A 24,777-nucleotide genomic window follows, 5' to 3' on the forward strand; every position below is an offset into this window, starting at 1 on the left:
CGCCGACATCCTCCTGCCGCGCCGGGCGGTCTCTGGTGGGGGCGCCGGGGGACACCCCACCTCCGTTTCCTACGCGGTTCCTTCCGGACGGCCACGGCCGGGTCTACGCAGGCTGGAAGCGGGGACGAGCGGCGGCGGATAAGTTGAGCAGCTGGGGGCGGCTGAAACGGATGGTTGAGGAGCTTCATCCATCCCAGACCTCCCCTCCCCATCAGTATCAAAAAAAGGGAGAAAATAGTGGAAACACCTGCCCCCGCCCCGTGTTTTCTTCTTTTTTCCCCCAGTCTCAGTATCAGACCTACATCAGTTCCCTCGCGTGGGCATCCCAGGGGAGACCTTAGTCCCCCCCCCCCCGCGGTGGCTGTCACTCCATTAGTGAGGCCCAAGCTCTCCCCCACCTGTCAGCTGGGAGACAGTGGGGTAACCCTAGAGTGAGATGGGGTGGGATGCACTGGGACCCAAGGCCGGGCTGCGGGAGTCCGGGTTGCCTGCCTACTGCTAGCTCTCAGTATCCCCTCAGTTCGGCCTGCCCAGGATAAGTTTCGGGAAGCAACTACACATTTTTTCACTGAGGGTCTAGTCACGCAGGGCGGACAGTCCAGGTGTGACCTGCCCTGGGCGTTAAGTCAGCTGAGACTGAGGAGCACTAGGATTCTGAGCTGAGTATCAAGTGGACAAATTCGTGCTGCAAGGAGGACAGAAGACTCCTGTGGAGTGAGTGGTCCTTGCCCTTCAGAAATGTAGTATACAATTGGAGAGATAAGACACCTTCACACAGGAAGGAAATAAAACAGCTAAGAAAGCAAACTCACTCAAAGTCACATCTGAAACTGGACCAAGAGCTAACCTACGTTTCAGAACAGGACCCACCTGAGTAGACCCGTTATCACCATCATCACCAGCAGAGGCATTAAACGACCAGATCAACCCTATAACTAATGAATTTGTTCTTACCAAAACAACAGAACTTCTTTGGTAACTCCCAAAGGCCTCCTAACTTCCTGGAGCTAGCCATGTACTGGGAGCGCCCACCGCTGTGCCAAGGCAGGTTTCTGGTCGCCACAAACCGTTCATCCATTCTTTCCCCCAATATTTAATGGATGAAAGTGAATGTGCCAAGCTCCTTGCTGGGCTCTGGGTAAATAGTCCTGCAAGAACAAGCCAGATCTGCCTCATGCAGCAAGCCTGAAACTGGACTACATCCACGGAGGTTCTCCAGGAATTCACCTAGCTTTTGACCTAAAGTATTAACGTAACACCTAGGGTGTTAATGAGGAGGCTTCACTGTATCTCTTACTCCACTCTGTTCTACTCCATTGAAATAATCGTTTGTGGGTTTTCCTAAGCTCTACCAAGGTACAGGCCTTAGTTATTCTAATTGACCTCTCGCCTGCATTTGAACACTTCCTCCTTGAATTTCCTGTTCATTTTCCATGACTCCACCTTCTCCTGCATCTCCTCTTTACTCTGACCACTCTCCTTTGCTGGCTGTACTCAATTTGGGCTTTCCTGACCATTCCTGAACGTCCTTCTGTATACAGCCTGTGTCACGCTGTCACTCACATTCCCACGATGTCAACTACTGCCCATATCCAGAGGAATCTCAAATCTTGACTTCCAGTCCCCAAGTGGCAGGCCTAAACACTCATTCTGGTCATTTCACAGGTCCATCAAGCTCACCAAATCTAAAACATCCCCAAACCCACTTTTCTTCCTGCCTTTTATCAAATCATCCAAACTAGAAATCTAAGAATCATCCACCACTCTTCCTGCCTCATTCCCTTACTCCACATCTCACCAGTTTTCCCTCCTAAATGACTTTTAAATCTGCACCCTACCTTCTATTTCTTAACCAATTCTTTTTGTTGTTGTTGTGTTTTGTTTTGTTTTGTTTTGTTTTTGAGATGGAGTCTAGCTCTGTCACCCAGGCTGGAGTACAATGGCGCAATCTCAGCTCACTGCAACCTCCGCCTCCCGGGTTCAAGCGATTCTCCTGTCTCAGCCTCCCGAGTAGCTGGGATTACAGGTGTGTGCCACCACACCCAGCTACTTTTTACATTTTTAATAGAGACAGGGTTTCACCATGTTTGTCAGGCTGGTCTCGAACTCATGACATCATCTGCCCACCTCAGTCTCCCAAAGTACTGGGATCACAGGCATGAGCCACTGAGCCCGACCAGCCAATTCTTTATCATCTCTCCTCATCTTATCAGTAACTTCTTACCTAATCTTCCAGCCTCTACTCCTTCCCCACTGCTCCATAGTTGTCTTTCTATAATGCAAATTTGAATTTGTCCGTAAAATTTTCCAAGAGCTGCATAAGCACGAGCCTCTTTGGCATGGCATTAAAGTTCTCTCCTCTAATCTATCCATTCCCATTGCCATTTTCCACCACCCTCCATCCAAATGCACCTCATATTTCAGTTTTCACAAACCAAGACTGCCATACATCTGCATGTTTCCTTGCTTTCTCCAATTCTCCTATCCCTGGCCTCCTAGCTAATACTGACTGAGCCCATGACACATACTAATTTATGTAATCCTCACTGCAACACATACTAACTCATATAATCCTCACTTCTACCCTATGAGCATGCCCAGCTATTACACCCATCCTACAAAGGGGAAAACGGAAACACAGAGAGATTAAATAATATGCCTAAAATTCCCTAGCTAGGCCAGGCGCAGTGGCTCATGCCTGTAATCCCAGCACTTTGGGAGGACAAGGCGGGCAGATAACTTAAGTTCAGGAGTTCAAGACCAGCCTGGCCAACATGGTGAAACCCCATCTCTACTAAAATTAACTGGGCGTGGTTGTGCATGCCTGCAATCCCAGCTAGTCAGGAGGCTGAGGCAGGAGAATCGCTTGAACTCTGGAGGCAGAGGTTGCAGTGAACTGAGATCGCACCACTGCACTCCAGCCTGGGCAAGAAGAGTGGGATTCCACCTCAAAGAAAAAAAAAAGAGATTCCATAGCTAGCAAGTAGCAGAGCTAGGATTTGAAACCCGATAGTCTGGCTACAGTCTGTTCTCTTGACTACCACATATTTCCCACCAAGATCTCAGTACTCAACTCAAAGACCATCTTCTCTATGATTGTCTCCTGACCTGATCCTTGGATTCCAGCAGTTAGGCAAGTTTCCCCCCCTGCATTTCTCTGACACCTTACATATACTTTTGTTACGCTTATGACATTCATATGATAAGCATTTGCCGACATGACCATCTCCCCTGCCAGACTGCACTGCTTAAGGTCAGAGACCTGGTTGCACAATTCTTTGAGTTTTCAGTGTCAAAGTGAGTGCCTGACATATATGTGCTACATAGTCAGAGTGGGATAAATTAATGAAAAGAAAGAGATATGTAACTGATGTCTGTCTTAAGACAGTGCCTATATTGTTTGTTATTGTAAAGGAATGCTTGTTCTCCTTCGCAGATGTATGTTATACCATATGGTCAGATGGTAAATGTAGTAGCAACTGTATCCATTACTGTACTTCCTGGCTACAGTACTGAATGTGAAATGGAGAATTATTACTCAATCGTCGTGATTGGGTGAGATAAACATATTTGTTAAAATTGTCCTGATTATTTTTTAAATGGAAAAGCATCCTGAAGATAAAGCATAAATTACAATATTTAACAAAATAATATTAACTAATATTCTCATATTACTTTTTTGTCATGTTTCAAATATTTAAGTTAAGGCTTTGAGTTTTTTCAAGTACAGGAGTTCTAATGACTATTTTCTATAGTAACAATCTCAGTACAATAATAAGAAATAAGATGGAAACAGCTAGCCAAAATTGACTATCTTGTCTCTCTATCTCTCCTCCTCTCTCTAACCCCCTCCCACCCCCAACACATACACACACACTCCCTCTCACTGTATACCTAAAACGATGAAAAAATTAATATAGTGCTCATAAATACGTAAATACTTCTTGCCACAAAAGCTTAAAAATTCATATTAAGACATAATATTCACTGATAAAATAGTTGCAGTTCTGCTCAAAGAAACATGTAAAAGTAAGGATTTCATACTTCTAGAATCTGTCTTTAGCAGAAAGAGCAGAAGTAATCTGAAAAGACAGATTGCTAACATTTCTGGTAGTTCATCTAGCTAAAATTAAGCCTGCAGGGTAAACTATACACAGACACAGTTCAAAGCCACTAGTCTGAGATACACAGCCACCACCCTCCCACACTTAACTTGGGTGCTCTCAATTTTGCCCAGCATTTACACTAATGTCCTTATTGGATTCAAGCTTGCTGATTTATAAATACATAAGGGTAAATGCGATTGACTGATGGAACCTATTTTGTTTTCAGTAAAACATGGCGTTTAGATCTTATGAATTCAGAATTATAACCATTTTTTAAAGGGTAAAGCAGACAGGATTAGGCCTCAGTCAGAGTGGGCCCTAGTGAAGCCACAGGAAGTCCAGCATGAAAGCCACAGTTCCAAAGCTCATACCAAACTTACCAGAGTGGAGGCTAGAAGCAGAAGAACCTTTTGGCTCACTCCCCGGTGTTACTGGTGATACCAAAGGAATGACTACCTGGGCTTCTTTCCTCCACATTAAGAACCATTCTAAGGCCGGGCGTGGTGGCTCACACCTGTAATTCCAGCACTTTGGGAGGCCGAGGCGGGCGGATCACCTGAGGTCGGGAGTTCGAGACCAGCCTGACTAACATGGAAAAACCCTGTCTCCACTAAAAATACAAAATTAGCTGGGTGTGGTGGCACATGCCTGTAATCCCAGCTACTCGGGAGGCTGAGGCAGGAGAATCGCTTGAACCCGGGAGGCGGAGGTTGCGGTGAGCCAAGATCACGCCATTGCACTTCAGCCTGGGCAACAAGAGCGAAACTCTGTCTCAGAAAATAAAAAAATAAAATTGAAAGTAAATAAATAAGAACCATTATAAGAGGGATTCTTAACAGAAAGAAGGGGTACACCTCAGGAACTGTCCCTAGGAAATTGGGCACCAGTACTCCTTTCATACAAAAGAACCAACAAAAGCAGTATTCCAGTGGGTCACCTTCCAAATAGGAAAATGGGAATATTCACCAGAGCCAGTCTGTCGCCTCAAGGTACATGTGGATCTGTTAATTTTAACTCCTCCACCCTCATGGTAGAGGCATGGACTTGCAGTAACAGCTAGGACTGGAGACTCAGCAATGAGAAACTGCCCAAGACTGCCAATGATGATGTCACAATGTCCCACTGTCCCAGAGTGTCTACCCTGGACCTCCCTGCTCACCCCAGCTTGGCCACTCCTAGATGAGACCAAGGCTTAGCCTGGGGTGTTTGTCCTTGACAGCTCTGGTCAATTGCAGAGAATGAATTCATTAAAACCATAATGAGTGATCCAGTTCCACAGGTAGTAAGGTAGAGGGTCCTCTAGAATCCTGGACGTTTGCCCCTGGATACTTTTGGAAATCCTCACTGAGACATTTTCCACCGATGATGACAGAGGGATGCTGGCATGAATCACCCACCGCTTTCCTATCTATTCCGTGGATAGTGTATAAAGCATGAACATATCTCTGAACCTCAGCACTCTCAATTACAAAACAAGATTGAGTTGAATTACAATAAATTTCTGTCAAACCGTAACTTTGTTTGATTCCTTCCTGATAGACTATTGTGAGCTGCCCTCAAAGATCAGAAAAGTATAGGCAGTTGCATCTTTTCACTCATTCATTCACTCTAAATATATGAAGTGCTGAGACCAGCACTGTCTGACAAATACGATGCAAGCCACAAATGCAGGGCAAATAAGAAAGTTTACCTTTCCTTCCAATTTGTAGGTTGCCTGTTCACTCTGATGGTAGTTTCTTTTGCTGTGCAGAAGCTCTTTAGTTTAATTAGATCCCATTTGTCAATTTTGGTTTTTGTTGCCATTGCTTTTGCTGTTTTAGACATGAAGTCCTTGCCCATGCCTATGTCCTGATTGGTAATGCCTAGGTTTTCTTCTAGGGTTTTTATGGTTTTAGGTCTAACGTTTAAGTCTTTAATCCATCTCAAATTAATTTTTGTATAAGGTGTAAGGATTTTCACAACCTACTCATCTGACAAAGGGCTAATATCCAGAATCTACAATGAACTCAAACAAATTTACAAGAAAAAAACAAACAACCCCATCAAAAAGTGGGCGAAGGATATGAACAGACACTTCTCAAAAGAAGACATTTATGCAGCCAAAAGACACATGAAAAAATGCTCATCATCACTGGCCATCAGAGAAATGCAAATCAAAACCACAATGAGATACCATCTCACACCAGTTAGAATGGCAATCATTAAAAAGTCAGGAAATAACAGGTGCTGGAGAGGATGTGGAGAAATAGGAACACTTTTACACTGTTGGTGGGACTGCAAACTAGTTCAACCATTGTGGAAGTCAGTATGGCGATTCCTCAGGGATCTAGAACTAGAAATACCATTTGACCCAGCACCATTTGACCCAGCCATCCCATTACTGGGTATATACCCAAAGGACTACAAATCATGCTGCTATAAAGACACAGGCACACACATGTTTATTGCGGCAGTATTCACAATAGCAAAGACTTGGAACAAACCCAAATGTCCAACAATGATAGACTGGATTAAGAAAATGTGGCACATATACACCATGGAATACTAAGCAGCCATAAAAAATGATGAGTTCATGTCCCTTTGTAGGGACATGGATGAAATTGGAAATCATCATTCTCAGTAAACTATCGCAAGGACAGAAAACCAACACCGCATGTTCTCACTCATAGATGGGAATTGAACAATGAGAACACATGGACACAAGAAGGGGAACATCACACTCTGGGGACTGTTGTGGGGTGGGGGGAGGGAAGAGGGATAGCATTAGGAGATATACCTAATGCTAAATGGCAAGTTAATGGGTGCAGCACACCAGCATGGCACATGTATACATATGTAACTAACCTGCACATTGTGCACATGTACCCTAAAACTTAAAGTATAAAAAAAAAAAAGTTTACCTTTCCTTGTAGCGACATTTTACAAAGTAAGGAGCATCCTCATTGCTGAACACGTGGAGGTGCCTGCAGAGCATCACCCCGGACAGCGCATATAAGCTCCGCGCCTCCTCCCACAATGCCTTGCCCTGTGCTTCTCTTCATCTAAATTGTCTTTTGTATCCTTTATTACATACATTAAATAAACTAGCAAATGGGCCGGGCGTGGTGGCTTACACCTGTAATCCCAGCACTTTGGGGGGCCAAGGCTGGTGGATCACTCGAGGTCAGGAGTTTGAGACCAGCCTGGCCAACATGGCGAAACACTGTCTCTACTAAAAATACAAAAATGAGCCAGGCATGGTGGCGGGTGCCTATAATCCCAGCTACTCAGGAGGCTGAGGCAGGAGAATTACTTGAACCCGGAGGGCAGAGGTTGCATTGAGCCAAGATCATACCACTTTGCTCCAGCCTGGGTGGAAGAGCAAAACTCAGTTTCAAAAAAATAAGTGAATAAACTAGCAAATGTAAAATAAATGTAAAAAGAAACAACAGGCTTCACCTGTTTTGTTTCTAGCATCTCTTTTTTTTTTTAAATATTTGAGACACTGTCTCGCTCTGTTGCCCAGGCTGGAGTGCAGTGGCTCGATCTCAGCTCACTGCAACCTCCACCTCTCAGGTTCAAGTGATTCTCCTGCCTCAGCCTCCCAAGTAGCTGGGATTACAGGTGCCCACCAAGACGCCCGGCTAACTTCTGTATTCTTAGTAGAGAAGGGGTTTCACCATATTGGCCAGGCTGGTCTCGAACTCCTGACCTCAAGTGATCTGCCCGCCGTGGCCTCCCAAAGTGCTGGGATTACAAGCATGAGCCACTGCACCCGGCTTGTTTCTAGCATCTTATTTAACCCAAGAGATCCAAAATATCAGCATTTCAACATGTGCTCAATATAAAATATCAATGACGTATATTACATTTTTTTTCAAAGTATGTCTTTGAAATTTGATGTGTATATTATGCCTAACGTATATCTTAATTTGGACTAGCCATATTTCAAGTATTCAGTTGCCTCATTTGGTAGTGGCTACCATATTGACCAGCATGTGCCTCAGCAGTGGCTGTTCTGGAGTAGATGCTCAACAATTGAGAGTAATAGTACTCTTACCTTCAAGAAATAAGTAAAAATCAAAACAAACCTGAAATATTTATATATAACCAAGAGTAAGCACAGAAATATTTAGTATTTGGAAAGTTAGCATAGTTCAATTGGAAAAAAGCATGTGGTAAGGGGAAATAATAATTATTCTTAAAAAATAAATATCTCTTGGATAAATGTTTTCAGTGTATGTAGCAAACTAGGAAAACCACTTATACACTTTTGTAAAATCTTCCAAGTACCTGTAATTTGCTTGACCCTGAACATGTTATCCTGTTCAATGTGATTTCTGCACAGGGATTTTTCAATCAAAATAAGAAATATGAAACCCAGAAACACATTTCACAAGCACTTTAGAGTTTCAAGGTGTTTTTTGTGGGGCTACACAGTAAATAAGGAAATGTCATTTTCTCCATTTCTTTCATGATATGTCACACTTTTAAAAGAAATTATTTGGGATGGATGAAGAGAGAAGAGTTTGGAGAAAGGGAAGGTTTTTGTGCAAATATTATAAAACCAAAAAAGGTTAGTATCAGGGTCAGATTAGCCTATAGCACTGTGAAAGAGAAAAAAAAAAAACAATAAAAATAACAAAATGCTAATGTTGTGAGATGAGCATTTTGAGAATGTATGCACCAAAAGAAATCAATGAACTGGCCGGGCACGGTGGCTCATGCCTATAATCCCAGCACTTTGGGAGGCCAAGGCAGGTGGATCATGAGGTCAGGCGTTTGAGACCAGACTGGCCAACATAGTGAAACCCCACCTCTACTAGAAATAAAAATTTTAAAAAATTAGCTGGGTGAGATGGCAGGCGCCTGTAATCCCAGCTACTTGAGAGACTGAGGCAGGAGAATTGCTTGAACCTGGGAGGCAGAGGTTACAGTGAGCCGAGATCACACCACTGCACTCCAGCCTGGGCAACAGTGTGAGACTCCGTCTCAAAAAAAAAAAAAAAAAGCCGGGCGCGGTGGCTCACGCCTGTAATCCCAGCACTTTGGGAGGCCAAGGCAGGCGGATCACGAGGTCAGGAGATCAAGACCATCCTGGCTAACGCAGTGAAACCCCGTCTCTACTAAAAATACAAAAAATTACCCGGGCGTGGTGGTGAGCGCCTGTAGTCCCAGCTACTCGGGAGGCTGAGGCAGGAGAATGGCATGAACCCGGGTGGCGGAGCTTTCAGTGAGCCGAGATTGCACCGCTGCACTCCAACTTGGGCAACAGAGTGAGACTCCATCTCAAAAAAAAAAAAAAAAGAAAAAGAAATCAATGAAGGAATCTAAAGGTAACACACACACACACACACACACACACACACACACACATGCAAAATAAAGGTGCAGCCCAAACAGCTTAATCTGTTGTGGGACGTTAGAGAGACTCCTTCAGGATATTTGGGCAGGGAGATGACAGGGCAAAGGTCTTTAGAGATCAAATGTGGCCCAGCATGGTGGCTCACGCCTGTAATTCCAGCACTTTGGGAGGCTGAGGCGGGCGGATCAAGAGGTCAGGAGTTCGAGACCAGCCTGACCAACATGGTGAAACCCCATCTCTACTAAAAATACAAAAATTAGCTGAGCGTGGTGGCATACGCCTGTAATCCCAGCTACTCAGGATGCTGAAGCAGGAGAATCACTTGAACCCTGGAGGCAGAGGTTGCAGGGAGCTGAGATTGTGCCACTGCACTCCAGCCTGGGCTACAGAGCAAGACTCCATCTCAAAAAAAAAACAGAGAATAGAGATAAAATGTAACATAGCAGCTCTTAATTGACCAAAGGTACAAAAGAGAGGAAAATGCTGTGGCCACAGATCACCACATTGAAGCAAAATAATTTTGTGGACAGCCTGGCCACAGAAAGGAGATGCAGGGGATGGGAGCTGAGGAGAGAGGAAGGAGGCAGGAAGGTCCAGGTCAAGCCTGCCAGGGTGAGCTCTGGGGAGGTGTTGATGACAGCACAATAGGCAGATCAGGTCTAGCTGGAAACAACTGCCACCACTTGGGAGGGGTTAAGAGGGAGGAAGGGATTATTTTCATTCTTGATTGATAGGATACAGCCCTACAGAGTAATAGCATAGCTGTGAAATGTGTAAGAGAATCCCTCGCTCAGCCTGTGCAAGTGTGATGGAGCAACATACCTTGGGTGAAGTCTATGGCACAGAGCCCAGCTTCCTAGTTCACCACCAATGAGCCAGGTGTTTTGTTGGGTTGGTTCTTTTTGTGCCTGAGAAGGATCTAGGAGTTGATCCCAATCCTTCAGATGGATGATTTTTCTTTTTCTTTTTTTTGAGATGGAGTCTCACTCTGTCACCCAGGCTGGAGTGCAGTGGCGCGATCTCGGCTCATTGCAAGCTCCGCCTCCCGGGTTCACGCCATTCTCCTGCCTCAGCCTCCAGAGTAGCTGGGACTACAGGCGCCCATCAGCACGTCCGGCTAATTTTTTGCATTTTTAGTAGAGACGGGGTTTCACCGTGTTAGCCAGGATGATCTCGATCTCGTGACCTCGTGATCCACCTGCCTCGGCCTCCCAAAGTGCTGGGATTACAGGCATGAGCGACCGCGCCCGGCGGGATGATTTTTCAAAGAAGTAATGGATAGTATTGATAACCATAACCTCGTAACTTCACCGTAGTTGGAATTTTCCCCCTGCAATGTGATCTCTACATTATTTGAAGTTCAAACCCCTTGATGTTTTCTTTTTACAGTTTATTTATTTTTAATTTTATTTTTATTTATTTATTTATTTGAGATGGAGTTTCACTCTTGTCGCCCAGGCTGGAAGTGTAGTGGCGTGATCTCTGCTCACTGCAACCTCCAGCTTCCAGGTGCAAGCAATTCTCTGCCTCAGCCTCCCGAGTAGCTGGGATTACAGGCGCCCGCCACCGCACCCGGGTAATTTTTGTATTTTTAGTAGAGATGGGGTTTTACCATCTGGGCCAGGCTGGTCTTGAACTCCTGACCTCATGATCCACCTGCCTCAGCCTCCCAAAGTGCTGGGATTACAGGCGTGAGCCACTGCGCCTGGCCAGTTTGTTTTATTTTTATATAACTTAAAAACTGAGGAGTGACATCGGCTTTGAAACTTTTGAAAAAGGCCTATGGGTTACATGAAAGAGTCATGGACTAAGAGACTGGCTTCCAATTTGGCTGTCACCATATGAGCAACTCATCTCTGCCTTCTTTGAGCCTCAATTTCCCTATCTGGCAGTAAAAAGAGAAGTTTTGTCCTAAAATTTACATGGAATAGCAAAACAACTTTGGAAAAGGGTAACAAAGCTCAAGGACTTACATTTGCTGATTTCAAACCTTACTGTAAACCTATAATAAAACACTATAGTCCTGGCATCACGCCTGTAATCCCAACACTTTGGAAGGCCGAGGCAGGCGGATCACGAGGTCAGGAGATCAAGACCATCCTGGCTAACACAGTGAAACCCCATCTCTATTAAAAATACAAAAATAGACATAGATTAATTGGAAATAATTGAGAATCCAGAAACAAACCTTTATATTTGTGGTCAATTGATTTTCAATAAAGGCATCAAGGCAATTCAATGAGGGGAAGGATAGTCTATTCAACAAACGGTGCTGGAATAACTGGATAATCTTATTTAAAAGACTAAATTTAGACTTTACTTTTTACCATAGGGTATTAGTCCATTCTCATACTGCTGTAAAGACTGGGTAATTTATAAAGAAAAGAGGATTAATTGGCCCATGGTTCTGCAGGCTGTACACGAAGCATGACTGCTTGTGCTTCTGAAGAGTCCTTAGGAAACTTTTCCTCATGGCAGAAGGCAAACTGGGAGCAGGTACCTTACATGACAGGAGCAGAACCAAGCAGTGTGGGGAGGTGCCAAACACGTTTAAACAACCAGATCTCACGAGAACTTACTATCATCAGCACCAAAGGGGAAACCCCCCCAACATGATTTAATCACCACCTACCAGTCCCCACCTCCAACTCTGGGGATTACAATTTGACATGAGATTTGGGCAAGGACACACATCGAAACCATATCACATACCAAAAACTTTAACTAAAAAATGGAACAGAGACCAAAATATAAGAGCGAAAACTATAACACTTTAGGAAAAACATAGGAGAAATATGTATGATCTTGAGTGAGTCCAAAAGTTCTTAGACATAACCCCAAAAGCACAATACATAAAAGAATGAAAATTGATAAATTGGACTTTATCAAAATTCGAAAGTTTGCACTTTAAAAGACATCACTTAAAAAGTGAAATAATGGCCAGGCGCGGTGGCTCAAGCCTGTAATCCCAGCACTTTGGGAGATCAAGGCGGGCGGATCACGAGGTCAAGAGATTGAGACCATCCTGGCCAACATGGCGAAACCCCGTCTCTACTAAAAATAAAAAAATGAGCTGCGCATGGTGGCACGAGCCTGTAGTCCCAGCTATTCGGGAGGCTGAGGCAGGAGAATTGTTTGAACCCGGGAGGCGGAGGTTGCAGTGAGCCGAGATCGTGCCACTGCACTCCTGCCTGGGCAACAGAGTGAGATTCCGTCTTAAAAAAAAAAAAAGAGAGAGAAAGAAAGAGGAAAAAAAAAACAAGCCAGACTACAAATCATATAACCAATAAAGGATCTATATCCAGAATATGTTAAAGACTTTAAAAACTCAATAGTAAGACAAGAAATCCAATTTTATTTTATTTTATTCATTTTATTTTAAAATTTTCTTTTCCAAACAATACTACAATGAATATTTTTAGCCATACGTCCTGGAGTGCCTGTGTGGATATATCTGTACAAAAAAACTCTTCAAGCCCGGGCGCGGTGGCTCACGCCTGTAATCCCAGCACTTTGGGAGGCCAAGGCGGGCGGATCACGAGGTCAGGAGATCAAGACCATCCTGGCTAACACGGTGAAAACCCGTTTCTACTAAAAATACAAAAAAAATTAGCCGGGCGTGGTGGCAGGCGCCTGTAGTCCCAGCTACTCTGGAGGCTGAGGCAGGAGAATGGCGTGAACCCGGGAGGCGGAGCTCGCAGTGAGCCGAGATGGCGCCACTGCACTCCAGGCTGGGCGACAGAGCGAGACTCCGTCTCAAAAAAAAAAGCACCTCTCCCTCTCCCCCTCCCCCTCCCCCTCCCCCTCCCCCTCCCCCTCCCCCTCCCCCTCCCCCTCCCCCTCCCCCTCCCCGTCCCCCTCCCCTCCCCCTCCCCTCCCCCTCCCCCTCCCCCTCTCCGTCTCCCCTTTCTTCGGTCTCCCTCTCCTTTTTTCCTCTCGCCTTTCTTCGGTCTCCCTCTCCTTTTTTCGGTCTCCCTCTGTTGCCGAAGCTTGACTGTACTGCCATGATCTCCGCTGGCTGCAACCTCCCTGCCTCGGGTGCCTGTGATTCTCCTGCCTCGGCCTGCCCAGTGCCTGGGATTGCAGGCGCGCGCCGCCACACCTGACTGGTTTTTGTATTTTTGGTGGAGACGGGGTTTCGCAGTGTTGACCAGGCTGGTCTCCAGCTCCTGGCCTCCAGTGATCTGCCCGCCTCGGCCTCCCGAGGTGCTGGGATTGCAGACGGAGTCTCGCTCACTCAATGCTCAATGTTGCTCAGGCTGGAGTGCAGTGGCGTGATCTCCACTGGCTGCAACCTCCACCTCCCAGCCGCCTGCCTTGGCCTCCTAAAGTGCTAAGATTACAGCCTCTGCCCTGCCCCCACCCCGTCTAGGAAGTGAGGAGCCCCTCTGCCCGGCCGCCCCGTCTGGGATGTGAGGAGAGCCTCTGCCCGGCCGCCCCGTCTGAGAAGTGAGGAGCGCCTCTGCCCGGCCGCCCATCGTCTGGGAGGTGAGGAGCGCCTCTGCTGGCTGCCACCCCGTCTGGGAGGAAGTGAGGAGCCCCTCTGCCCGGCCGCCCCGTCTGGGATGTGAGGAGAGCCTCTGCCCGGCCGCCCCGTCTGAGAAGTGAGGAGCGCCTCTGCCCGGCCGCCCATCGTCTGGGAGGTGAGGAGCGCCTCTGCTGGCTGCCACCCCGTCTGGGAGGAAGTGAGGAGCGCCTCTGCCCGGCCGCCCCGTCTGGGAGGTGAGGAGCGCCTCTGCTGGCTGCCACCCCGTCTGGGAGGAAGTGAGGAGCGCCTCTGCCCGGCCGCCCCATCTGGGAAGTGAGGAGCGCCTCTGCCCGGCCGCCCCGTCAGGGAAGTGAGGAGCGCCTCTGCCCGGCGGCCTATCGTCTGGGATGTGAGGAGCGCCTCTGCCCGGCCTCCCCGTCTGAGAAGTGAGGAGCGCCTCTGCCCGGCCGCCCCGTCTGGGAGGTGAGGAGCGCCTCTGCCCGGCCGCCCCGTCTGGGAAGTGAGGAGCGCCTCTGCCCGGCCGCCCCGTCTGGGAAGTGAGGAGCCCCTCTGCCCGGCCGCCCCATCTGGGAGGAAGTGAGGAGCGCCTCTGCCCGGCCGCCCCGTCTGGGAGGTGAGGAGCGCCTCTGCCCGGCCGTCCCGTCAGGGAGGTGAGGAGCGCCTCTGCCCGGCGGCCTATCGTCTGGGATGTGAGGAGCGCCTCTGCCCGGCGGCCTATCGTCTGAGAAGTGAGGAGCGCCTCTGCCCGGCCGCCCCGTCTGGGAGGTGAGGAGCGCCTCTGCCTGGCCGCCCTGTCTGGGAGGTGTACCCAACAGCTCCAAAGAGACAGCGACCATCGGGAGCGGGCCATGAGAACGATGGCAGTTTTGTTGAAAAGAAGGGGGGGAAGTGTGGGGAAAGGAAGGAGAGATCAGATTGTTGCTGTGTCTGTGTAGAAAGAGGTGGGCATAGGAGACTCCATTTCGTTCTGACTAGGAGAAATTCTTCTGCCTTGGGATGCTGTTGATCTATGGCCTTGCCCCCAGCCCCGTGCTCTCTGAAACATGTGCTGTGTCAACTCAGGGTTAAATGGATTAAGGGCGGTGCAAGATGTGCTTTGTTAAACAGATGCTTGAAGGCAACATGCTCTTTAAGAGTCATCACCACTCCCTAATCTCAAGTACCCAGGGGCACAAACACTGCAGAAGGCCGCAGGGACCTCTGCCTAGGAAAACCAGAGACCTTTGTTCATGTGTTTATCTGCTGACCTTCTCTCCACTATTATCCTATGACCCTGCCATATCCCCCTCTCCGAGAAACACCCAAGAATGATCAATAAACACTTCATAAAAAAAAAAATCTTCAATAGGCATGATAATGAAGTTCCTTTGCTTTAGTCCTTACACAAAAAATGTGGCCTGAAGTCACCTGATGTTAACCAACCAGTTATTTTTCTATTGTGGTGTCTCACTGTCCCCACCTTAAAAGAAAAGTAGCTTTGGAAAGACAAAAAAAAAAAAAAAAAAAAAGCAAACAAACAAACAAACAAAAACCTATTTAGAGAGGAATGTCTGGATTAAAGGGTATTTTAACAGATATTAATGCTTTACCAAATTGACCTTCAAAAAAGTTATGCCAATTTATACTCCCATTACCAGTGTGTGATTATACATTTCCTACAAATCTTGCCAAATCCATATTTTTGTAATCCCCTTTACTTGTTGCCAATCTAATAGGTAAAAATAACAATATCCTGCTGTTTTAATTTACATTTTAAAAAATTTAGCTTTTAAGTTCAAGGGTATAAGTTTGTTATATAGGTAAACTTGTGTCTTTTTTTTTTTTTTTTTTTGGTTGTTATTGTTGTTGTCGTTTTGAGATGGAGTCTGGCTCTGTCACCCAGGCTGGAGTGCAGTGGCAGGATCTCAGCTCACTGCAACCTCTGCCTCCCAGGTTCAAGCAATTCTCCTGCCTCAGCCTCCCGAGTAGCTGGGATTACAGTCAGAGACAAGATTTCACCATGTTGGCCAGGCTGATCTCGAACTCCTGACCTCAGGTGATCTGCCTGCCTAAGCCTCTCAAAGTGCTGGGATTAGAGGTGTGAGCCATCTCTCTATGGGCGCTTGTTGTACAGATCATTTAATCACCCAGGTACTAAGCCTAGTACCCATTTGTTATTTTTCCTTATCCTCTCCCTCCTCCTAGATTCCACTCTCTGATAGGGCCCAGTGTGTGTTGCTCACCTCTGTGTGTCCATGTGTTCTCATCATTTAGCTCCCACTTATAAGAACATGGAGTATTTGGTTTTCTGTTCCTGTGTTAGTTTGCTAAGCATAATTGCCTCCAGCTCCATCCATGTTCCTGCAAAGGACATGATCTCATTCTTTTTAATGACTGCATAGTATTCCATGGTATATATGTACCATGTTTTCTTTATCCAGTCTACCATTGATGGACATTTAGGTTGATTCCATGTCTTTGCAATTGTGAATAGTGCTGCCATAAACATACGTGTGCATGTGTCTTTATAATAGAATGATTCATATTGCTTTGGGTGTATGCCCAATGATAGGATTACTGGATTGAATGGTATTTCTGTTTGAGGTCTTTGAGGAATCATCACACTGCTTTCCACAATGATTGAACTAATTTACACTTTCACCAACAGTGCATAAGCATTTCTTTTTTTCTGTATACTCACCAGCATCTGTTATTTTTTTACTTTTTATTAATAGCCATTCTGACTGGTGTAAGATGGTATCTCATTGTGGTTTTGATTTGCATTTCCCTAATGATCAGTGATGCTGAGCTTTTCTTCATGTGATTATTGGCCGCATGTGTGCCTTCTTTTAAAAAGTGTCTGCTCATGTCCTTTGCCCACTTTTTAAAAGGTTTGGGTTTTTTTTCTTGTAAATTTCAGTATCTTATAGATGCTGGATATTAAACCTTTGTCAAATGCATAATTTGCAAGAATTTTCTCCCCTTCTGTTGTCCGTTCACTCTGTTGGCAGTATCCTTGGCTGTGCAGAAGCTCTTTAGTTTTATTAGATCCCATTTGTCAATTTTTGCTTTTGTCACAATTGCTTTTGGCATCTTTGTCATGAAATCTTTGCCCATTCCTATGTCCAGAACAGTGTTGCCTAGTTTGTCTTTCAGATTTTTATAGTTTTGGGTTTTATGTTCAAGTCTTTGATGCATCTTGAGTTAATTTTTGTACATGGTGTAAGGAAGAGGTCCAGTTTCATCTTCTGCTTATGGTTAGCCAGTTATTCCAACACCATTTACTGAATAGGGAATCCTTTCCCCATTGCTTGTTTTTGTCAAGTTTATTGAAGATCAGATAGTTATAGGCTTGTGGTCTTATTTCTGGGCTTCCTATTCTTTTCTATTGGTCTGTGTTTCTGTTTTCATAACAGTACCATGCTGTTTTGGTTACTGTAGCCCTGTAGTATAGTTTGAAGATTGGTAACTTCATGCCTCCAGTTTTGTTCTTTTTGGTTGGGATTGCCTTTTCTATTTAGGCTCTTTTTTGGTTCCATATGAATTTTAAAATAGTTTTTTCTAGTTTTTTTTTTTTTTTTTGAGACATAGTTTCACTCTGTCACCCAGGCTGGAGTGCAGTGGCACAATTTTGGCTCACTGCAACCTCCACTTCCTGGGTTCAAGCAATTCTCTTGCCTCAGCCGCCCAAGTAGCCAGGGCTACTGGTATATGCTATCATACCTGGCTAGTTTTTTCTAGTTCTGCAAAGAATGTCTATGGTAATTTAATAGGAATAGCATTGAATCTATAAATTGCTTTATACAGTATGGTCATTTTAAGGATATTGATTCTTCCTATCCCTGAACATGGAATATTTTTCTCTTTGTATCATCTCTGGTTTCTTTGAGCAGTGTTTTGTAGTTCTCCTTGTAGAGATCTTTCACCTCCCTGGTTAGCTGTATTCCTAAGTATTTTATATTTTTTTATGGCAGTTGTGAATGGAATTGCATTTCTGATTTGGCTGTCAGCTTCACTGTTGTTGGTGTATAGGAATGATAGTGATTTTGCACATTTATCTTGTATCCTGAGACTTTGCTGAAGTTTTTTTTTTAATCAGCTTAAGGAGCTTTTGGGCTGAGACTATGTGGTTTTCTAGATATAGGATCATGTCATCTGCAAACAGGGATAATTTGACTTCCTCTCTTCCTATTTGGATGTCCTTTATTTCTTTCTCTTGCCTGATTGCCCTGGCCAGAACTTCCAATACTATGTTGAATACAATTGGTGAGAGAGGGCATTCTTGTGCCAGTTTTCAAGGGGATTTCTTCCAGCTTTTGCCCATACAGTATGATGTTGGCTATGGGTTTGTCATAGATGGCTCTTACTATTTTGAGGCATGTTCCTTCAATACCTAGTTTATTAAGAGTTTTAACATGAAAGGGTGTTGAATTTTATTGAAAGCCTTTTCTCCACCTATTGAGATAATCATGTGGTTTTTGTCTTTGGTTCTGTTTATGTGATGAATTGCATTTATTAATTTGAATAATATTGAACCAACCTTGCGTCCCAGGGATAAAGCCTACTTGATTGTGGTAGATAAGCTTTTTGATGTGCTGCTAGATTCAGTTTGCCAGTATTTTGTTGAGAATTTTTGCATCAATGTTCATCAAGGATATTGGCCTGAAGTTTTCTTTTTTTGTTGTGTCTCTGCTATCAGGGACACAGATTTGCTATCAGGATGATGCTGGCCTCAAAGAATGAGTTAGAGAGGAATCTCCCTCCTCAATTCTTTTTTTTTTTTTTTTCTTTTTCTTTTGAGACAGAGTCTCCCTCTGTCACTCAGGCTGGAGTACAGTGGCGCGATCTCAGCTCACTGCAGCCTCTGCCTGCCAGGTTCAAGCAATTCTCCTGCCTCAGTCTCCCAAGTAGCTGGGACTACAGGCAAGTGCCACCAGGCCCAGCTAATTTTTGTGGTTTTAGTAGAGACGGGGTTTCACCATGCTGGCCAGGCTGGTCTTGAACTCCTGACCTTGTGATCTGCCCGCCTCGGCCTCCCAAAGTGCTGGGATTACAGGTGTGAGCCACCGCACCTGGCCCTCAATTCTTTGGAATAGTTTCAGCAGGAATGGTACCAGCTCTTCTTTGCACAGCTGGAAGCATCTAGCTGTGAATCCATCTGGTCTGGGCTTTTTATGGTTAGTAGGCTATTCATTACTTTCTCAATTTCAGAGCTTGTTATTGGTCTGTTCAGGGATTCAGTTTCTTCCTGATTCAGTCTTGGGAAGCTGTATGTGTCCAAGAATTTATCCGTTTCTTCTAGAATTTCTAGTTTATGTGCACAGAGGCGTTCATCATATTTTCTGATGGTTATTTGTATTTCTGTGGGGTCAGTGGTAATATCCTCTTTGATATTTGTGATTGTGTTTGTTTGTTTGTTTATTTGTTTTTTGAGACAGAGTCCCAGTCTGTTGCCCAGGCTAGAGTGCAGTGGCATGACCTTGGCTCACTGCAACCTCCATCTCCCAACTTCAGGTGATTCTCCTGCTTCAGCCTCTCAAGTAGCTGGGATTACAGGCACGTGCCACCACGCCCAGCTAATTTTTGTATTTTTATCAGAGATGGGGTTTCACCACATTGGCCAGGCTGGTCTGAACTCCTGACCTCAAGTGATCCGCCTGCCTCGGCCTCCAAAGTGCTGGGATTACAGGCGTGAGCCACCACGCCTGGCCCTGATTGTGTTTATTTGAATCTTCTCTCTTTTCTTCTTTATTAGTCTAGCTGGTGGTCTATTTTATTAATTTTTTTTCCAAAAAAAGGCTCCTGGATTCATTGATCTTCTGAGTGTTTTTTCATGCCTCAATCTCATTCAGTTCAGCTCTGATTTTGGTTCTTTGTCTTCTGCCAGCTTTGGGATTGGTGTGCTCTTGGGTCTCTAGTTCTTTTAGCTGTGATGTTAGGTTGTCAAATTGAGATATTTCTAACTTTTTGATATGGGCATTTAGTGCTTGTTTTGTTTATTTGTTTGTTTGTTTGTTTTGAGACAGAGTCTCTCACTCTGTTGCCCAGGCTAGAGTGCAGTAGCGTGATCTCGGCTCACTGCAACCTCCCCCTGCCAGGTTCAAGTGATTCTCCTGCCTCAGCCTCCTGAGTAGCTGGGACTACAGGCACGCACCACCATGCCCAGCTAGTTTTTTGTATTTTTCGTAGAGACAGGGTTTGCCATGTTGGCCAGGCTGGTCTTGAGCTCAAGTGATCTGCCTGCCTCAGCCTCCCAAAGTGCTGGGATTATAAGTGTAAGCCACCATGCTCAGCCTGATTAGTTCTATAAATTTAGTTCTATAAATTTCCCTCTTAACACTGCCTTAGCTGTGTCTCAGAGATTCTGGTATGTTGTATCTTTGTTCTCATTAGTTTCAAAGAACTTCTTGATTTCTGCCTCGATTTCATTCTTTACCCAAAAGTCATTCAGGAGCAGGTTATTCAAATACCATGGAATTGCATGGTTTTGAGTGAATTTCTTAGCCTTGATTTCTAATTCGATTGCACTGTGGTCTGAGAAACTGGTTATTACGACGTCAGTTCTTTTTTATTTCCTGAGGAGTGTTTTACTTCTGATTATGTGATGATTTTAGAGTATGTGCCACATGGTGATGAGAAGAATGTATATTCGGTTGGTTTTGGTAGAGAGTTCTGCAGATGTCTGTCAACTCCATTTGGTCCAGTGCTGAGTTCAGGTCCTAAATATCTTTGTTAATTTTCTGTCTCAATGATCTGTCTGATATTGTCAGCAGGGTTTAAAGTCTCCTACTATTATTATGTGGAAGTTTAAGGTCCTTTGAAGGCCTCTGAGTACTTGTTTTATGAATCTGGCTGCTCCTGTGTTGGGTGCATATATATTTAGGATAGTTAGATCTCCCTGTTGAACTGAACCTTTTACTGTTATGCAATGTCCTTCTTTGTCTTTTTTATCTTTGTTTGTTTAAAGTCTGCTTTGTCTGAAACTAGGATTGCAACCCCTGCTTTTTTCTGTTTTCCGTTTGCTTGGTAGAGTTTTCTCCATCCTTTTATTTGGAGCCTATGCCATCATTACATGTGAGATGGGTCTTTGATGACAGCATGCCAATGAGTCTTGATTCTTTATCCAGCTTGCCACTCTGTACTTTTTAATTGGGACATTTGGCCCATTTACATTCAAGGTTAATATTGATATGTGTGGATTTGATTCTGTTACCATGATGTTAGCTGGTTATTTTGCAGACTTGTTTATGTGGTTCCTTTATAGTGTCACTGGTCTGTGTACTTCAGTGTGTTTTTTTTTAGTGGCTGGTAATGGTCTTTCCTTTCCATATTCAGTGCTTCCTTCAGGAGCTCTTGTAAGGCAAGTCTGGTGGTAACAAATTCCCTCAGCGTTTGCATGTCTGAAAAGGTGTCCAAAAAGGATCTTATTTCTCCTTTGCTTATGTAGCTTAGTTTGGCCAGATATGAAATTCTGGGTTGGAATTTCTTTTCTTTAGGAATGTTGAATATTGGCCCCCAGTCTCTTCTGGCTTGTAAGGTTTCTGCTGAGAGGTCTGCTGTTAATCTGATAGACTTCCTCTTGTAGGTGACCTGGCCTTTCTCTCTACCTGACTTTAACATTTTTTCTTTCTTTCCAGCCTTGGAGAATCTGATGATTATGTGTCTTCAGGATGAATTTCTTGTGAAGTATCTTACTGGGGTTTTCTGCATTTCCTAAATTTGAAAGTTGGCCTTTCTAGCTGGGTTGGGGAAGTTCTCCTGGATGATATCTTGAAATATGTTTTCCAAGTTAGTTCTATTCTCCCCATCTCTTTCAGGGACAACAATGAGTCATAGATTTGGTCTCTTTTACATAATCTTATATTTCTCAGAGGTTTAGTTCATTCCTTTTCATTCTTTTTTCTCTATTATTGTCTGACTGTCTTATTTCAGAAAGCCAGTCTTCAAGCTCTGAGATTCTTTCCTCTGCTTGGTCTATTCTGCTATTAATACTTGTGATTGCATTGTGAAATTCTTATAGTATGTTTTTCAGTTCTATCAGATTGATTATTTTCTTTTCTATACTGGCTATTTTGTCTGTCAGCTCCTGCATTGTTTTACCATGATTTTTAGCTTTCTTGGATTGGGTTTCAACGTATTCCTGCAGCTCAATGATCTTCATTCTTATCCATATTCTGAATTCTATTTCTGACATTTCAGCCATCTCAGCCTTGTTTAGAACCTTGCTGAAGAGGGGATACAGTCATTTGGAGGAAAGAAAGTACTCTGGATTTTTGAGCTGTCTTGCATTAATTCCTTCTCATATTTGTGGCCTCATCTTCATTCAATATTTGAGGTTGCTGACCTTTGTATATATATTTTTCTTTTATCCTATTTGATGACCCTGAAGATTTGATTGTGGTATAAGGTGAATTCCACTGACTGGCTTTGTTTCTGGAAGATTTTAGGGGCCCAGTGCTCAGCCCTCAACTCCTGGGCTGTATGCTCTAACTCTAGGGGACTCGTATTGGGCCCTGACTTTGTTCTCTGGCTCCTCAAGATTAGGAATTCCACTGCACTGTAAGGGGGTGGGGTGCGGTGCTCTTGGACTGCTAGTCACTACACTCTGATGGATGGTGTCAGCCAAAGCATTTAGTAGTGCAGTGACAGCAGATCCATCCTCATTTGCACATGCCAGTAGCAGTGGTAGTGGCAGCTGTGGCAAAGAGCTAGCAGATGCTAGGGTGTCTGCCTCCCTGCAGGAATTCACCACAGTGACGGAGGCAACACAGCCGGGGATGTGCAGGGGGCCTCTGCTGGTGACTGTGCATGTGGTTGTACTGGAGGTGGTGTTGGCTTGGGGGCAGAGTGCTGGCAGGTGCAGGTCTGGGTACCTTCTCTGTGCCCCACAAACAGGAGTGGTCACTTAGGGTGAAGGAGGATCTGCTGTTCTCTACACAGTGTTAGTGCAAGGGTGGGGTGCTGACAGGGGCTGGGCTGGCTGGCTCTGTGTTCGCCAAGGCTCCGATTGCAATGGTGATCAGTGGGGGAATGGGAGGTGGCTGCATTCCCACACTGGCAGGGCGAGGAATGCAAAACCCACCCAGGCAGACACGTGCCAGCAAAGTGATGTGGGGAGCTGCCGCGGACCCCGGGGAAGCTGCAGTTTGGGGAGGGAGTGTGTGGGCTGGTGTGTGGCTGTAGGGGCCACCGCTCTGGAGCTCTCCACCAGTCACACACAGTCCACCAGCGCAGAAGCTATGGTGTGGGCCCCCAGGGCACCTGAAGCTGACTTGCAAGCAGATGTAGCCAGGCTGGGGCCCATCAGACAGTGCCAGCAGATCAAGGAGTGCTCGGGTCCACCTGGCCCTGTCTGATGGACAAGACCGCCCTGCAGAATTCAGGTCCATCAGTTCCCCTAGGGCAGAAGTCTCTTATGGGAGCAAGTTGAATCTAGGGGGATGGACATCCTGGCCGTGCTTTGCTGCAGATGCTCCCACATGAAACCTTTTGGGCTCCACATCAGCTGGTGTGCTGCCCCTATCACTACTCTAAGCCGCTCTCCCTGCCAAACTGAGTATCTGTGGTGGTCCAGGGGTCTCCTCCTGCCACAGTTCCAGAGGCCCATGGTGAGAGTGGATTGCTCCTTGCCAGTTCAACTCACCCATTCCCCCAGAGCTCTTGGGGGCCAGGAAGGAGCTCAGGTGTGCTTAGCCTTGTGTAGGGTTCCCAGCTTTCTCCTGCTTCAGCCCAGCTTTCGTATTTTCTTTCCACCCACTCAGTGCCTTCCCTCACAGCAGGGGTTTTCAGTTGCTATTATTGAGTGTCACAAAACTTGACAAACATCCATTGGTATCCTCTCTTTCAGGACCCTGTTTAGGGTCACAAAGTTGGGATGTTGACCCAGTTTAAATGTTCTAGGCTTAAAACATGGAGGGACAAAGGCAATGTCAAGGACAGCAAATACTTTTTGTGTAGATCTGCTCTCATCCCCTAAACACACAAAAGCAAGTTTGCATACTGGCCCCAGCAGGAAATTTCGTCATCGCTCTGCCACTTCCTTTTCCATGTGAGTCTTCCAGATCGCCTAGCTACCCCTCACCTGAAATATATACAGGGCACCAGTACCAGGCCCCCCAATCTGTACTACTCACCACTGCAATCTTGTCACCTAGGCCAGGGTGCAGTGGCACAGTAACAGCTCACTGCAGCCTCAAACTCCTGGGCTCAAGTGATCCTCACACTTCAGTCTCGCAAGTAGCTGGGACTAAAGGAATGCGCCCCTACTCCCAGCTAATTTTTAAATTGTCTGTAGAGATAGTGTCTCCCTAAGTTGTCCAGGATGGTCTTGAACTCCTCACTCAAGCAATCCTCCCACCTCAGACTCCCAGAGTGCTGGGATTAGGGGCATGAGCCACCATGCCCAGCCTCACTCATGTTGCTTCTGGCTCAAAAAAGATTTCAGTGGTCACTCATTGTCTATATCAACCAAACTCTTTTTTTTTTTTCTTTTTTGAGATGGAGTTTCGCTCTTGTTGCCCAGGCTGGAGTGCAATGGTATGATCTTGGCTCGCTGCAACCTCTGCCTCCGGATTCAGGCAATTCTCCTGCCTCAGCCTCCCGAGTAGCTGGGATTACAGGCGTGCACCACCACGCCTGGCTAATTTTGTATTTTTAATAGAGACAAGGTTTCACCATGTTAGTCAGGCTGGTCTAGAACTCCTGACCTCAGGTGATCCACCCGCCTCGGCCTCCCAAAGTGCTGGGATTACAGGCATGAGCCACTGTGCCAGGCCCAACCAAGCTCTTTAGCTTGATTTTCAGGAACTTTATAGTCTGGATGCAACTCGTGCTGGCTTGGAATGCATCTCAACTATATT

The 24,777-nt window shown here is 45.4% G+C and overlaps 1 protein-coding gene across 3 annotated transcripts in view; it reads right to left on the reverse strand.

Annotated features, from left to right (window-relative positions):
* Positions 1-5,206, reverse strand: part of DCUN1D1 (defective in cullin neddylation 1 domain containing 1) — a 42,629-nt gene extending 37,423 nt beyond the window's left edge. Inside the window, exons 1-2 of one of the 3 annotated variants that reach the window (XM_054553046.2) lie at positions 5,073-5,171; positions 4,487-4,662 (exon numbers count right to left, since the gene is read on the reverse strand). The gene's annotated coding sequence lies outside the window, so the exon portion shown is untranslated. Of the gene's footprint in view, positions 1-4,486; positions 4,663-5,043 lie in introns of all 3 variants that reach the window. The other 2 variants (XM_054553047.2, XM_054553048.2) reach the window with 2 other exon arrangements.
* Between the last annotated feature and the right edge of the window lie 19,571 nt (positions 5,207-24,777).

Source organism: Pongo abelii, chromosome 2 (genome assembly GCF_028885655.2).
Source record: "Pongo abelii isolate AG06213 chromosome 2, NHGRI_mPonAbe1-v2.0_pri, whole genome shotgun sequence".
NCBI classification, from domain to species: Eukaryota; Metazoa; Chordata; class Mammalia; order Primates; family Hominidae; genus Pongo; species Pongo abelii.